At 45.4% G+C, this 14,776-nt stretch overlaps 1 long non-coding RNA gene across 1 annotated transcript in view; it reads right to left on the bottom strand.

Moving 5' to 3' along the window:
• Positions 1-14,776, bottom strand: part of LOC141981805 (uncharacterized) — a 128,621-nt gene that overhangs the window by 40,967 nt on the left and 72,878 nt on the right. The window contains exon 2 of the long non-coding RNA XR_012637927.1: positions 9,423-9,525. This is a non-coding gene — a long non-coding RNA (uncharacterized LOC141981805). The remainder of the gene's footprint in view (positions 1-9,422; positions 9,526-14,776) is intronic.

The raw sequence follows: 14,776 nt of genomic DNA on the forward strand, positions 1-14,776 counted from the left end.
AATCCTCTAAGGGATATAGTTGTGGCTACAGTTGGCCAATAAATGGCTTTATCATGGGATTTTGGAAAACACCTAAGTAAGTTAGGAGCACAAGCTCCACTGAAAGTTAATGGGACTTGTGCTCGTAATTCTTTCGAGGCATTTTTTCACTGCAGAGTTAACTCAGGTGGCCAGCACCAGGGGCTGAGTGACCTGAGTTAGCCTAGCCCAGGTGATGGGGGCCAGGCTGCAAATCCCTACCTGGGTTACTGATGCCCTCACTGCTGCTGCTCTCCCCTGTGTGTGTCACTAGGAATTCTGGGCACACATCCCATGATTCTTAGCACAGCAGTAAGATGAGTCGCTCTGAGTCCTTCACAATGAATTATGGGAGAACTTATCTGTTTTTCTGGGCAAACTGGGGGAGTTGTGGGAAGGCATTGGAGGACTCCTATCACTCGAGTGGGTTAGCCTGTGTCCTCACTTCAAAGTGGGCAGGCTACCAGCCCGAGTGAAAGCAGGACCCAGTCTCTAACCCACCCCCTCAGCCTGGCCAATTAACACAGGCGGAAAACACCACCTAACTCCAGTGAGAGGTTTACATGTGGAGACAGGGAGCGGTTTTGGAGGCAACACCATGGTAAGAACCCAGATAACTGCAATGAAAACATGCCCACAGGTGCTTCTCCTCTTTGTTCACAAATTGTCTGCAAACAGCTGTTTCTTAGTTATTCCCTGAACCATGTCTAAGATTAATTTTTGGTCTGTAGGCTGATCAGTTCTCACAGCCCATATAGTTCTTTGATAATCCAGAACTAGTGATGCATCATCCCAACTCAGGGGTACAGATGCTCTGCACTTAGCTTCAGCCAGCCTCCCTTTCACCTACAAGTTGGCCTTATACAAACGTCACCACAAAGGGAGCCCAGCCAAAGCTCTAGGTACTCTTGAGGTACATTTAACACCCAAAGATACAATGTGTCCGAATACAACAGGTCCTCTGGACTCACGGCAGCAGTGCAAGTAGGGCGGTCCGGTACACCGTACCTGCAAGATATTTATAGCTGGTACAGCGTACCAGATAGAGTAGGAGCAGAACGTGGGGCCACTGGGTGGCCCCATGCCCACAGCACCTCTGGCACAGCTGTACCGTCCCCAGCCCTGTCCTCCGGGGGGCTGGCTGCTGTACAGATGGAGGGGACCCTGCGTGGAAGGGCTGGGGTGGTACAGCAGCCGTGCTGGGAGGAGGACAGAGCCTCCCCCAGGTAAGGGGGGTGGATCATGGGAAGGGACCGGGGAGAGTGTGGAGGCTCTGGGCTGGGGAAGGGGTGGGGAGGAGTCACATGGACGGTCACTTGAGAAGGTCACGTGCCCCCCGTGGGCGGGGGGTGCGTACCTGTAAGAAATGGAGTCCACTTGCACCACTGAGTCACAGGTACATTAAGACTCCGATCTAGTTCGACATGTTACACTCTTGAACATGGAAGGTGTACCAGGACCCATTTGCTTATCCCAGTGCTTTCCCATCTCAGTGTGGATTTGTGGGCGAAGCTTGACAACAATGCTGGAACACAAACACACCACCTCCGTCTGGAGCTTATTAAGAGAGGCCACTATAATTCTGTCAACCTCTTCTACGTGTAACACTAAGAATTTCTCATGTGATGCACACAGGGACTGAGGCAATCAGTTCTCTGACTCAAACAATGATACAGCTAAGTTTCACTCTCCCAGACTGCTGCTACATGACACCCCTCTGCTAAATCAGATTTCAAGCATCTGTGAACTGCAATATCTCTTGGTTTAAAGTGGAAGCAACATGACTTTTAGCAAAGGCTTAAGCCACAAAATCTTCTTCCACCTTTCATTAATTCCAAAGAGGAGCGTAAATGTGTAACAATCCCACCTAGCTCTTACATAGCCCTTTTCTTCTGTACAGCTCAAAGCATTTTACTGAGGATGCAGGTATCATTGTCTCCATTTCACAGATGGGGAAATGGAGGCACAGGAGTGACTTGCCCAAGGTCTTGCAACATGTCAGTAGCAGAATCAGGTAAGTGCCCCAGGTCTCCTGAGTCCCAGTCCAATGCCCTAAGCATTGGAAAATACTGCCTCACCAGTGCAACCCCACAATGTAGAAGAGCTGCACTGGAGTTGCTATGTAGGTGTAACTGCATCTGTATACATATGCCCCAGCATAGACAGGCCCAGAGTCATCACATTCCAGGAAGTGTTGTCCCAGGCCGAGCAGTGAACTGGAAGTTGAGAGACTTGAATTCTTTTACTGATTATGCCATTGGCTCGCAGGGTAGAATCTCGCAGCTGACCTAATTTCCTGTGCCTCTGATTAGCCAACAGTAAAATGGGTGTAGCATTTGTGCGCTTCCCGGGGAAAGGTGGCTTAACGTTTGTAAAGTGCTACCAGGCATAGATGCTGAAACTGTTATTGTTACTTGTCAGATTCATCACTGAAAATAGAAGTTGAGACATGCATTCAGTTTCTTGTGTTATTTTCCAGGAGATAACTAGATTTCCTAGAGGGTGCTGCTGACAAGGAATGTAGGATCTGCTATTTTCAAACATAATTCTGAGTAATTTACAGCAGCAAAAACATGAATGGTGCTCCCCAGGGACATTGCAAGTCATTTGCAACAGTGCGGTAAAGTTTTTAATGTGCCCTCATTTTGTTTCAGTTGTTAACACAGATGTCTGTTGAAACATAAAATTGCGTATTACTATCTTTCAGACACCAGGGCAAGACTGCTTTCTTAGAGATGTAGTCCCCAGGCAGCATCAGTCACTGACACAACACCATCAGAAGATGTGTGCTCGCATCTCTCTCGTGTCTGACTCTATACCTAGAAAGTAAGGCCCAGCTTGTCAGAATTGCGAGCACCAAAAAAATGAATGCATGTAATTTGTTCAAGAAATTACCATGACTGTACGCATAGTCCCAGCTATTTGCATGTGCAGCAGACCAGCGAGACATCCAGCTGATCATTTGCACAGGCACCTACTATGATTCCATGCAGAATTATGGTAACTGCTTTTACAAACCACCAAAGTGACCAGTGGAAGTCACTGCAAGCTCCTGGGGGCAGGGACTGTCTGTCATGTCTGTGAAGTGCCTAGCACACATGGGGTCACAGTCCAGGATGAGGCCCTACAATTAGGAAAATAAATAACAATAAAGTCACTAGATATTACAAGACCTGGAGTTTACAAGGGTTGTTAAAGGACTGAGGGTTTATAGAGATACTGAGGACATCCAGAATACAAAAATGTGTAAGGGATATAAGCCCTCATGCTTCAGGCCATTAGTCACTAGCTGATGGGAGGTAGGCCGGAAGCTTTCTAATGGACAGGTTATTCTTTAATTGTCCTTACAGGGTTTCTTGCACCTTCCCCTGAAGCATCTGGTACTCCTGCCTGCTCCTTGTGTCCCCTGCTCCTCCTTTAGGTTAGGGAAAAGCCGTGGAGTAGCAGTACACAGCAGAACAGCCTGTGGGGAAACGGTCATGGAATTGGCCGTGACAAGCAAGTGGGTGAGTAGCTGGGAAGCCACCAAAGTTGGAAATAACTAACCCCGAGACATCACCATGTTTGTGACGTGCACGGGGAAGACAAGTGGAAGTGCCAGTTGACGCTGTGCCCTGGGTGGATCTACAGCTTGCAGCCACGCCGCTTGGTACTATAATCTATCTGCTTGTACTTCGCCCATCTCTGAGGCACCTGTCAAGTCGTACAGCTCGCTCTTGGTCTAGTCAGGTCTATCTGTGGAAGGGGGCCCATAAAGAGACACCAAGGGGTTGCAAGAGGTGGTATTTGTAATTAGTTAGTTGGCGCACTTCCCTCTGAGACAGTGCTGAACTAATGCTTCAGTATGGAGTTAGGGGGACCATCCTGTGAACATGTAGTCAGTCAAGACCTTCGGGCACTTTTCAGAGAGTCAGGGGGTTGGTACCAGTGAGCTAGCTCATTCCCACCCAGGCGATGACATTCCACCAACTGAAACTCCCCCTGCAGTTCTATTTGGATTTCACTGCCTAGCCATAGACCTGCAGCATAGTGTTGTTGTGCATTGTTAACTAGCTGCCCTATACTATCCCAGAGGCGGTTGCATTTAGCTGACGAGGGAAGCCATTCCATATCCTTTACCTACCTCACTAGGGCATTGTGGGGTTTAATAAAATGCCAGGAAAGCTGTTTGGAATCCTCAGATGACAGGCACCGAAGAGCTACAAAGTGCTATGACTGTATCTGTGCAAGCCTGTAAGTGATGAACTCCTAGAAGTGACTCAGTCTGAAAGCTTTGAAGGCTTTCAGGAAGGTAGTTGAAGGCTGCTATCAAATCCCCACCCCCCCCCCCCACTCTTCTCTCTTTGACTGAGAGAGCAATGTCATTCTGAAGGGTATTCGTCATAAACCAAATCAGGGAGTTTGTTCTTACATAACCAGATTTGCAAGGGTGTTCAGCACCCTCCAGCTCCCATAGTCCTCAATGGGAGGGCAGCTCCTTTGAAGATCTGGCTCATAGAGCTAGATAATCCCCACACTCTCATTGCAATATATACATGCATGAACTTGAAAGTTTGCTATTGTCTTGTATTCGTATTTGGGACCATTTGTTTAGTTCCCGAGTGGAATGTCTCAATATCTGACACTCGAACCCACACCTCACCCAGGAATATTCCAAACTGGATATTGCCTCTGTTCCCCAACTATTAGGATCATATTGTCTGTTTTGATAGGTGGGCTGTAAAATTGGCGTAGGGGAACAGGAAATAGAAAGTCAATATTGGCGAAGATTCAGGAGAATACATATTGTCCAGAAAGGTCTGAATTCACTAAATAAATTGCAAATAGGGTAATTTACAGTTAATTTTCATCTCCTGTGGATTTATGATAGACTAACAGCCACATCTAGGTAGACTGTAGCCAGCAGTGGATAGAGCACCACACTGGGACTAAGGAGAAGTGGGTTCTATTCCTGGATCTACCGCTGGGTGATGTTTGGCAAGTCATTTTACTGTGCCTCAGTTTTCTCATCTGTAAAATAGGGATAACAATAGTGAGCGCCTTTGTAAAATGCTTTGAGATCTATGGATGAAAAGTACTATGCAAGAGCTGGGTATTATTGTTACTGGATGGACTTAGTACTTCCAGTTAGAACATACGTGCCCTACTGCTGGAATTACCAGCTGTGCTACTATCTGTCTAGGTATTTATTGTAACAGAATACACCCTATACACTATTATAATGATCTTTGTACAAGGCATGCCTTGTGAAGCATCATTTGAAAACTCATAGTTTGCTGGTCAGTATTGTCCTGATAAAATACGTGTGGCAACCTTGTAATTGAAGTTATGATTCCCCTGTATGATGTTATTAATACATCTTCCGAACCCCACAGCTCTGCCCAAGCAGAAGTGGGCAGACAGGTCTGTTCTAAACAAAGGAATGTGTGCTTGCCTTATCTTGCATTTAAGCAGAAAACAGAGTCATCAAGCAGGAAGGGAAAACAAAGGAAGTTCAAGCAGGTGAAAAAAACAACAGGGAACATCCTTCCACATAGACTGTCTGTCTCCTGGTTCTCAGTTGGCAATGTTTTTCAAGAGAGGGACTGAAACTGTGAAAAGGAGGGACAAACGCTCCAAGGCACCCCGCTCTCTCTCTCTGTCTCTCCCTGTCTATCGCATTCACCCCTCCTGAGAAGACAAAAGGAAACAGCCATTGGATTCTGAGGGAGGGGTCCTGACCTGAAGAGTTTGGTCAGTAAGACTCCTGCTAAAACATGTGGTGAGAAAACTGCTTTGAATCTCATAGAGTTTGTTAAGTTTGGCACCAGGAAGTGTTTTCTCTTTATTTTTCTTGTAACCATTTCTGACTTTTGTGCCTCATTACTAGTACTCACTTAAAATCTCTCTCTTTGTAGTTAATAATCTTGTTTTATTGTTTTATGTAATCCAGTGTGTTCACATTGGAGAATCTGGGTACGCTATTTCAAATAATAATCTGGCCAATTTTTCCTTAAAGGAATAACAGATGTGACATATTTGTACAGAGGGCTGGGCAGTTCAGGATGTACGTTTCTGGAGGAAGATCTGGGACTGGGAGTGTGCTGGGTCACTCTGCAGCATAACCAAAGCTGGTAAGAGCCAAGGGGTGGCTGGCTGGCTGCAGCACACACACAGACGTAGCTGGGAGTGACTTACATGCTTGTGAGCAGTCCAGGTTGGAGGCTACAGCAGCGAGGCATTGTAAAGGACACCCCAGGTTACAGGGCAGGGGTGGCACAGATACTCATTAGTCTGGACTGTACCCCTGGTATGTCACACTTATATCATCTCAGTCACTGTGATATTTAAGAAGGGTCTTGACAAGACCCCTAGGATGTACGGACATGCACTCCCCATTTCACATGAGGAACCAATGCATGGGTGTTAAATCACTCACCTGAGGTCACATGGCCAGTCTGCAGCAGAGCTGGAAACTGAATGTCAAACTCCTGAATCCCTTTCCATTGCCTTCACCACAAGACCCTTCTTCCTCTCCTGGCAGTACACCCGGACAGAAGGAATCTGCGATGCTGCTGGATTTGGATGACATTCAAATCTGCAGTACTTTCTATTCATTATTTTTTTTTCTGCTGGTCTCAGTGGTCCCTGTGCAATCTGAAAAATCCCTGGAAAGACCATGGTGTGTGTGATGCTGTACGATTGAAATATGACCATATAGAGATCATTGTTACTACCACTGTTATACAGTTGCAACAAATCTTATACAAAGTATGTCATGTAAGATATCAATGGAAAAGTTACAACCGATCAAATATGGTTATCCTGTTTGTATGCATGTATCATCCTTATATCTAACATTATGATATTGACTATGTACCTGCATTTCAAATGTGTCTGTTCCTGGGGTAATACTCACTAGGTAAAATCTACATTTGAAGCCAGACAGCTTTGTGTTGATGGCCCATCAAAAGCAATTGATTCTCACAATGGGCCACAGAAGAAGCTCCTCACAGCCCGGTGAGCCTTCCTGTGGATGTTTTAGAAAGAACATGGACAATGGCTGCTCCTGTTAGTCATCAAAGCATGTAAGGGCACGTGACTTGCTTATGTGACCCTGGACTCTATCTTGTGCCTGTAATTTTCCACAAACTGAGACCGAGAGCTTTGTTTTGGACAGTAACATTCCATTCACATGGGAAAGGGTATAAAAGACTTCTGGAAATATCTCCATTTTATCTTCAGTTCCTGCTTCATTTCTCTGGACTGGATTTCTAACAAGGAAGCTCTAAAGAAGGACTGATGACCCCCAAGCTGTCTGGGTAATTTCCAGAGAGACTTTTTGCAAACTAGCAGTTTATTCCGTCGCTGATTCAAACCTGATACAAGAACTTTTCAATGATTGTATGCATATGGTTTCCTTAACAATTTTAACTCTATTTCTTTTCTCTTAAATACAGCGCTTTAGATTTTAGCTATTAAAGGATTGGCAACAGCGTGATTATTGGGTAAGATCTGAGTTAGATATTGACCTGGCTGTGGGGTTGGTCTCTTGAGATCAGAAGAACCCTTTGTTTGATTAAATTGGTTTTCAGTAACCAGTCGTCATAAAGTCTAGTGGCTGGGTGATGAAACAAGGGCTGGAATGCCTAGGAGACTGCTTGTTAACCAGTGAGGTGAGATAGAAGTTTACTTTTGTTACCAGCTTGGTATATCTAATGGTAGAATAACCATCAGCTTTTGGTGAGTCTGCCCTGTTTCTCAGCAGTTTGTCCTGAATCTGGCATCCTCAGCTGTGATCCACTGAGGCATGGTGACACTGTGTACAAAGAGTGAACAACCACAGGGAACTGTAGAAAATCCATTGCTATTGTGTGCCATCTCCTACCCCAAAGCCATCTGAAATGTAAAACCTAAACAAAACTTTCTATCATCAGCTCAGCTCCATCAATCACCTGCCAAGGACCAAGCATGGGATGATACAATGTTTGGATAGACCCAAAATGAGAGACACACCAAAAAATTATTCATGCGGGAAACCTAAAATGATGTAGGATTCTTTCCTTTAGTCCATTTCCATAATCCATTTCTCTCCTGTTATAGTCTTTCTTCCAGGAGCCTTTATTTCAGATGCAAAGACTTTTGAGTAATACAAAAAGTGAGGAGACACCAAAAGTGGGCGAAATGCAGGAAATTTTGGGACTAACGTTACTGATGCCCCTTGAACTAAGGGACATTTAAAAGGGACAGACACACTCAGCATCATAGACTATTTTCGGGTAAAGAGCCCAGTGAACTTCCAGTCCTTGGGTTAGCTGTTTCTGTTTAGTGCTGTTTATTTGCTTGGCTCATGTAATCACCTCTGAAATTCATTTCCTATGTAAGTAAGGGAGTTGCTGTGATGAGGTGATAATGGGCTTCTAGGAAAGGCATCGGTTGTGCTACAGGGGTCAAGCTTAGATCAATGGCTTGTGTGTATTTTTAATTTATCCTGACTGCACCAGTTCACATCTAGCTTTGCTTCCCAGAGCCTTGATCTGTACTCCTGATTTCACGGATTTAGTTTACACCTTACCATTTTCATTTACATCCTGCTGGTGCAAAGATGCTTGTGGAACAGCTAAGCCCACTGACAGCTGCCCATTTATCCTGCATGCCTCTTGCCACTCAGCAACACTGAAATATCCAGAGCGCCCGCAGGAGGCCTATGGGCCTGATCCAAAGCCCACTGAAATCAATGACGGGAGATGGGGCTTTCCAGTGACTTCATGTCCCAAGGCATTACTCTCCAATGCCAATTGGTATTACATCAATGTCACACCTCTGCTAAAGGCAGTTGCTGCCCATCCCAAATTGGCATAGGTCTTTTCTGAATCATGCAAGCCTATAATCGGAACAAGACCACACCTTTTGTGTCAGGATACCAAAGTACTTTATAAACCCTAATTCATTTCCACAACCAAGAGGTGGTTTACTGCTAACCTACAACCTGGATTCCTCCAAATTTTGGTGACTTTCTACCCTCAAGGTGCCCACACAAACACTTCCTTCTGATTCACCACCACCACTACGTCCCTCCGTCCCATCTGATTCTGGCCCGCCCTCAGCTGTCTCAGTGCCAGGCACACAGTACACCCTGCCTATCTGCCACCTCCTCCTGGTCAGGGGGCTACCAACCACTCTGTTATGGGGCACTCCATCATGTGCCACATAACGCAGAGCAGGGTAACATGCTTGAGAGGAGCTCCCACAAAGCTACCTCATTATCTTCCTTCAACTCTCTCCTTAAAACTCTCCTTTGCCATGAGGCCTCAAAACACTGGACAACATGTCAGCTGCCAGTGTGCTCAGATAACTGCCCATCATGCTGACCGATATTGTCTCATTGCTGTTCCCCATCCATCTGTCCCTCTGTTGTCTCTTACCTTGTAGATTGTAAGCTCTTTGGGGGACGAACTGTCCTTTTTTTCTGTGTTTGTACCGCACCTAGGACAGTGGGGTCTGGTCCATGACCTGGGCTCCTAGGCACTATGGAAATACAAATAAATAATAAAATTCACACAGGGTGGGTGGCAGAATAGGCAAGCAGGGGCCAGAAGCTGTGCAGAGCTTCCGGACCAGCCCCAGCCCCTTCTCAGATCAAAGATTGTTGGCTTCTAAAATCCTCGCTCAACCCACCAAGCAGAGAGCCAAGGATCTGCCCTCAGTCTGCTCCTGCTCACACACCGGACAGGTGGGATTTAGCTGCATTGTACGGATGAGAAAATAGAGACAGGTCAGCAATTTCAGAAGCAGGCACAGCTCTTCTGTATGTCAGCCCCAAGGTGTCTCAAATTGACATCCAAAAACAGAGGCACTCAAAAATCAGTGTCTGCTTTTGAAAACTTCGCTGATGCCTGTGGCTTCCCCAAGGCCACAGAGCAAAGAAGGGAGAGAACCAGGACTAGAGCTTTCTGACTCCTAGCCTCTAACCATTGGACCACATGGTCTCCCTTATCTTTATGATGCTGCAGTGCCACCTCCAGGCCACAGGCTTCAGGAGGGAAGAGTTTAGGAATCTAAGTATCAGATTTGATTCCTGCAGGTTTGAACCATGGCAAGGTCACCATGGCTTGCTATCCCTTTGAGGTACCAGGTGGAATTCTGTGCAGTTTACTGGGCAGAAGTCTTTCAGATGAGACCTTAAAAACCCAGCACCCATCAGCTCTGGGTGGATATTAAGGATTCCATTGCATTTTTCATAACAGATTTCAACTCAGGTGCCCTTAGGCCCAAATTGCCCCCAACACACACACATATGCCTTGATGCACAGCATGCTTTGCTCTAGCTGCTTACCTAACTTTCACCCTCCACTCCAGGCGCATGCATGAATGTATTTGATGAGGACCTTTGGGATGGAAGGATGTAGCCTATAAATGCAAAATGGGATTGTCCTGCAAGCCAGCCCTGAAGGACGTGGCAGAGATCTGAGACTATTTGGTGCATTTTTGGATTGCAAACCTCTCCAAACCACAACGCTACCTGCAAAGGGAGGAGGGAGGAGTGTGGAAGCCATATCGGAATCCATGTGCATTGCCGGAGCAGCTGTTAGTCCCCAGAGTTCCTTTCTTCATTTGCCTGTTCCTAGCAGCCCCGTGAGACAGCCACAACCTTCGGGCTACACTTGCAGCAGTTTCTTTTCTTAGGAAGTCAAGAAGTAAGGGCCTTTCCTGTGCAGAGATCTGGAGATTATTTACCAAAATATAGGTGTCACTAAGCTGCACAACTGTTTTCTGTATGTTTCTGATGGGGGAGGATAGCAAGACACTGCTCAGTGGTAGCAGAGCAGCCTGATAAGGTCTGTGGTTCTCTGTGTGCTGCTTGGCAGATAGTCACGGGGACCCTAAAAAGTCATTTCATTTTCTTTTTTCCCCATCCCGGCTCAGCTGCACATTGCATTAGAGCCTTTCGGCCAAAACAACCTTGCCCAGTGGAAGTGCGATTAGATGATAGACTAGTGCTCTGGGCAGAGGGCTGCAAAGCAAATTTAACCCTTCAACTGGTCTTCCACTGCACCTGCTCTGCCGGCACAATCTAGTGAGGTCAACGGAACTTTTGGACATACCTAGAACATTCATCAGCTCAGCAGGTGCCTCCTATCCAGACTTGCCTTCAGCCCATGTTCACCTGAAGCCAAAGGGGCTCAATGAAAGGACCCGCTAGCACCACTTTCAGTTAAAGCCCAAAGTTGTCGTGTCCTAAATCAGCTGCTCTAACAGACATACTACCTGAATAGTGTAAACATAAGCAGAACAGCTGCCTAGTCTACTAGATAGGGCCTGAGGTCAGCACTCAAGGGACCTGGATTTTAGTTCCACCACTCAGCTGCTCCATGTCCTTATGCAAGTCACTTCACATCAGCTTCTCTTCCCACCTTTTGTCGATCTTATCCATTTAGATTGTAAGCTGTTTGGGGCAGAACTGTCTCTTCCCATGCGTTGGGGCCCTGATCTCTGCTGGGCCCCTACGTGCTACCTGAATATAAATACACAGTATTTTACATGTGTATAGCACCTTCCGTCCCAAAGAACCCCAGCACTATACAACTGGTTTACATATAATACCACTGAAACGGAGCCAACGCTGAGGTGGGGAGTAGCAGATGGGCAGCGTGCTTTCCAACAATAGGGAACAATAGCTGCTTATGTTCTAAATCTAAATGGACATTTCGAGAGAAAAAACAGGGGCACCTCATTCCCCTCCTAACTAGGAACAATTTTGAATGGGAAGGAGGCAACGGCAGGACAAGGACACAAGGGCAGACCTCTGCTCTGATGATAGAAGCTGTTGGCATGTCAACCTCCAGGGAGAGCCGATGGAAGGTGAAATCCTAGCCCAATTGAAGTCAATGGCAAAATTCCCATTTGCCTTCAATGTGACCAGGACTTCATTGTAGGTCTTCAGTTCTAAGGGCCTGTCCAAGTGATTTTCACTTAATAAAATGCTACAGTACCTTGGAAGGATGAAGGAACATTGATTTAATGAGTAGTAGAAACAAAGGGCATGCCCCAGTGCTGTCAAACTTCAATGACTTTACAAACAGGGATCCCTATAATTCTTCCTGGCTGGATCTTGTTATACAGGAACTTAGTGGTACCCAATGGAAGTCACCTTGCAGGGCAGGAGATCCCCTGTGTTATGCAGGAGGTCAGATTAGATTATTGTAATGGAAACTTCTGGCTTAAAAAACAAAACAACATGATGAATCCATGACGTTGAAGAGTGAAATCTGTCATTCTGGACGATATGTTTGTTACTCACATAGGGCTGGCTGTAATGTCTCTTGAAACGGAGTATTTCCAATCTCACCAACACCCACCTTCCCCCAACTGTTGCTGAAGGTCAGAGATGAAGGGGTTATACCAAAACAGAAGAGGCTGCTTTGAATAACCGCTGTTTGGGCTATTGCTATAGTTGTGGTCGGTTTGCTATTTTAAGCAAGACTCACAAGGGAGGGGCTAAAAAGATAGCACTGGAAGAGCTGCCCAGAAAACAGCATTAGCTTTGGCTGGGGTTTGCAGCTTTATTTTGGTTTTAAAGTGCTCTCGTTGGAAATAGGGAAGTTGTTTGGCCACAACATTCAACTGTCACTTTTGCAGCGCGAAGAGCTTGACCTAAATCTGTCAGGGGTGAGCACAGCTGGGTGGGAAAACAATTCTCCTGCCTGAACTCCTCCCCCCCCGCAAGCCCACCATGAGCTATTATCATTTTCACTTGAAAACACTGCGGTAAGATGCTGGACTATAAGCCCTAGAGGGTGCAGCCCTTCATTCGTCTAGCTGAGAGGTACAGAACAAGCACAACATGGACAGCAAAAGGTCCCCTGCCTGCTCCATAAGGGAAACGGCCCTGTTCTGGAGAGAACACTGCTGGGGCCAGAGGCGTGGTAAAATGCCCATAACCATTTATGGCCTGAGTCGATGCCCGCTGAAGCCAATGGGTGTCTTTCCATTGACTTCCATGAGAGTTGGATCAGCCCTTTGCTTTTCTGCAGTTTGTCAGTGAAGATGGCGAAGATCACTAATTTGCTAGAAAGGATTTTTAGTTAAGTCTGTCTAGCCAGAGGTCGTACCATATGACTGGAGAATAGCTAATGTCATTCCAATATTTAAGCAAGGGAAACAAAAAATGTGATCTGGACAATTACAGACCTGTTAGTCTGACCTCAGTAGTATGTATGATTTTAGAACAAATTGTGAAGGATAAAATAGTTAACTGATTTTCTTCTTTGAGAAAATAAGTGATTTTTTAGGTAAGGGAAATGCAGTAGATCTAATGTACTTGGACTTCAGGAAAACATTTGACACCATGGCACGTGGGAAATTTTTAGTTAAATTAGGGAAGATAGAGGATCAGTAAAAGGATTGTTAGGTGGACAAGGAATTGGTTAAAGAGGAGAAGGCAACGGGTAGTGCTGAAAGGTGACTTATCGGACTGGAGGGAGGTGACCAGTGGAGTTCCTCAACGATCAGTCTTGGGACCAACCTTATTCAATATTTTTATTAATGACCTTGGCAAAAAAAAATAGGAGCGTGTTAATGAAATTTGCTAATGATATTAAGTTGGAAGGCATCGTCAATACAGAGGAAGACCAGAATGTTCTACGGGAAGATCTGGGTGACCTTGAATAATGGAGTGACAGAAATGAGATGAAATTCAATAGTACAAAGTGCAAGGTCAAACATTTAGGGTCTAATAATAATAATTTCTGCTGCAAGCTGGGAGCTCATCAGTTGGACGTGACAGAGGAGGAGAGAGACCTGAGTGTACGGGTCAATCACAGGATGACTATGAGCCACCAATGTGATGCAGCCGTGAAAAAAGCAAATGCAATCCAAGGCTGCATTAGGCAAACACAAAGCAAATTCACTTTATTACTCGAGTACCATAGTCATGGAACACAAATATTTTTGAAGGTATTCATCTCGCTCTACAGAAAACCAGCTCCACAGACAAATGCAACAATTTCTAAGAACACATGCAGCACAACAGAGCATTTCTCAGAGATCTAACTGCCTACCTGCTCAGATAAAAGAAATCTTTCAAGTTCAGTTTGTAATCGCATCATCTCATGACTCCAAGACAATATTACAGTATTACACTGGCACCACCAACTCATTTCTCACAAATCAAAAAACTGTAAGATAGCAACAGGTGAACATAGCTGGATTTGAATTGGTGACACAATGTTGATGAGTTATGTATCCTGTTATCATTTCTGAGTCATCCTTCCTGTGAATATTTATACAGATAAAAATGGCTGCTTCTGGAGACAGAAAAGGGTCATTTTACTGCTAGGAGCACTTTGGGCTGCTAAAATGCTCACATTTATGTGTAAAACATTAAAAATTACCACATAGTGCATGTGTAAAATTTTCCCCACAGGATGGAATTTTGTCACAAGCAGTTGCAGTTACTGGCAGATATGGGGAAGTTTTATTTTAGCTGAGTGGTTCTCCAATTTTTTGCCCCTTTCTGCATGGACCACGTAAGGGGGACATTTTCTCATAGCCCATCTTCCCTGTCACCACTCCAGTCTATCATTGCACAGTTTCTGTAGACTATGCCTTTAGGGTATAGCAAACAATAGTTGCTCGACCGCACCTAGAGAGCCCCTGCCTTAGATCAAATCTGCTATCCACTTGAAAATATCACTTTTCTCGTGCAAAATGGGTCAGAAACTAGTGTTCAGTTGGAAAAAATTGAAGGCTATGGGCTTTAAAAAAAAAAAAACCCTGG

The sequence above is a fragment of the Natator depressus genome, chromosome 2 (assembly GCF_965152275.1).
Source record: "Natator depressus isolate rNatDep1 chromosome 2, rNatDep2.hap1, whole genome shotgun sequence".
NCBI lineage: Eukaryota > Metazoa > Chordata > Testudines > Cheloniidae > Natator > Natator depressus.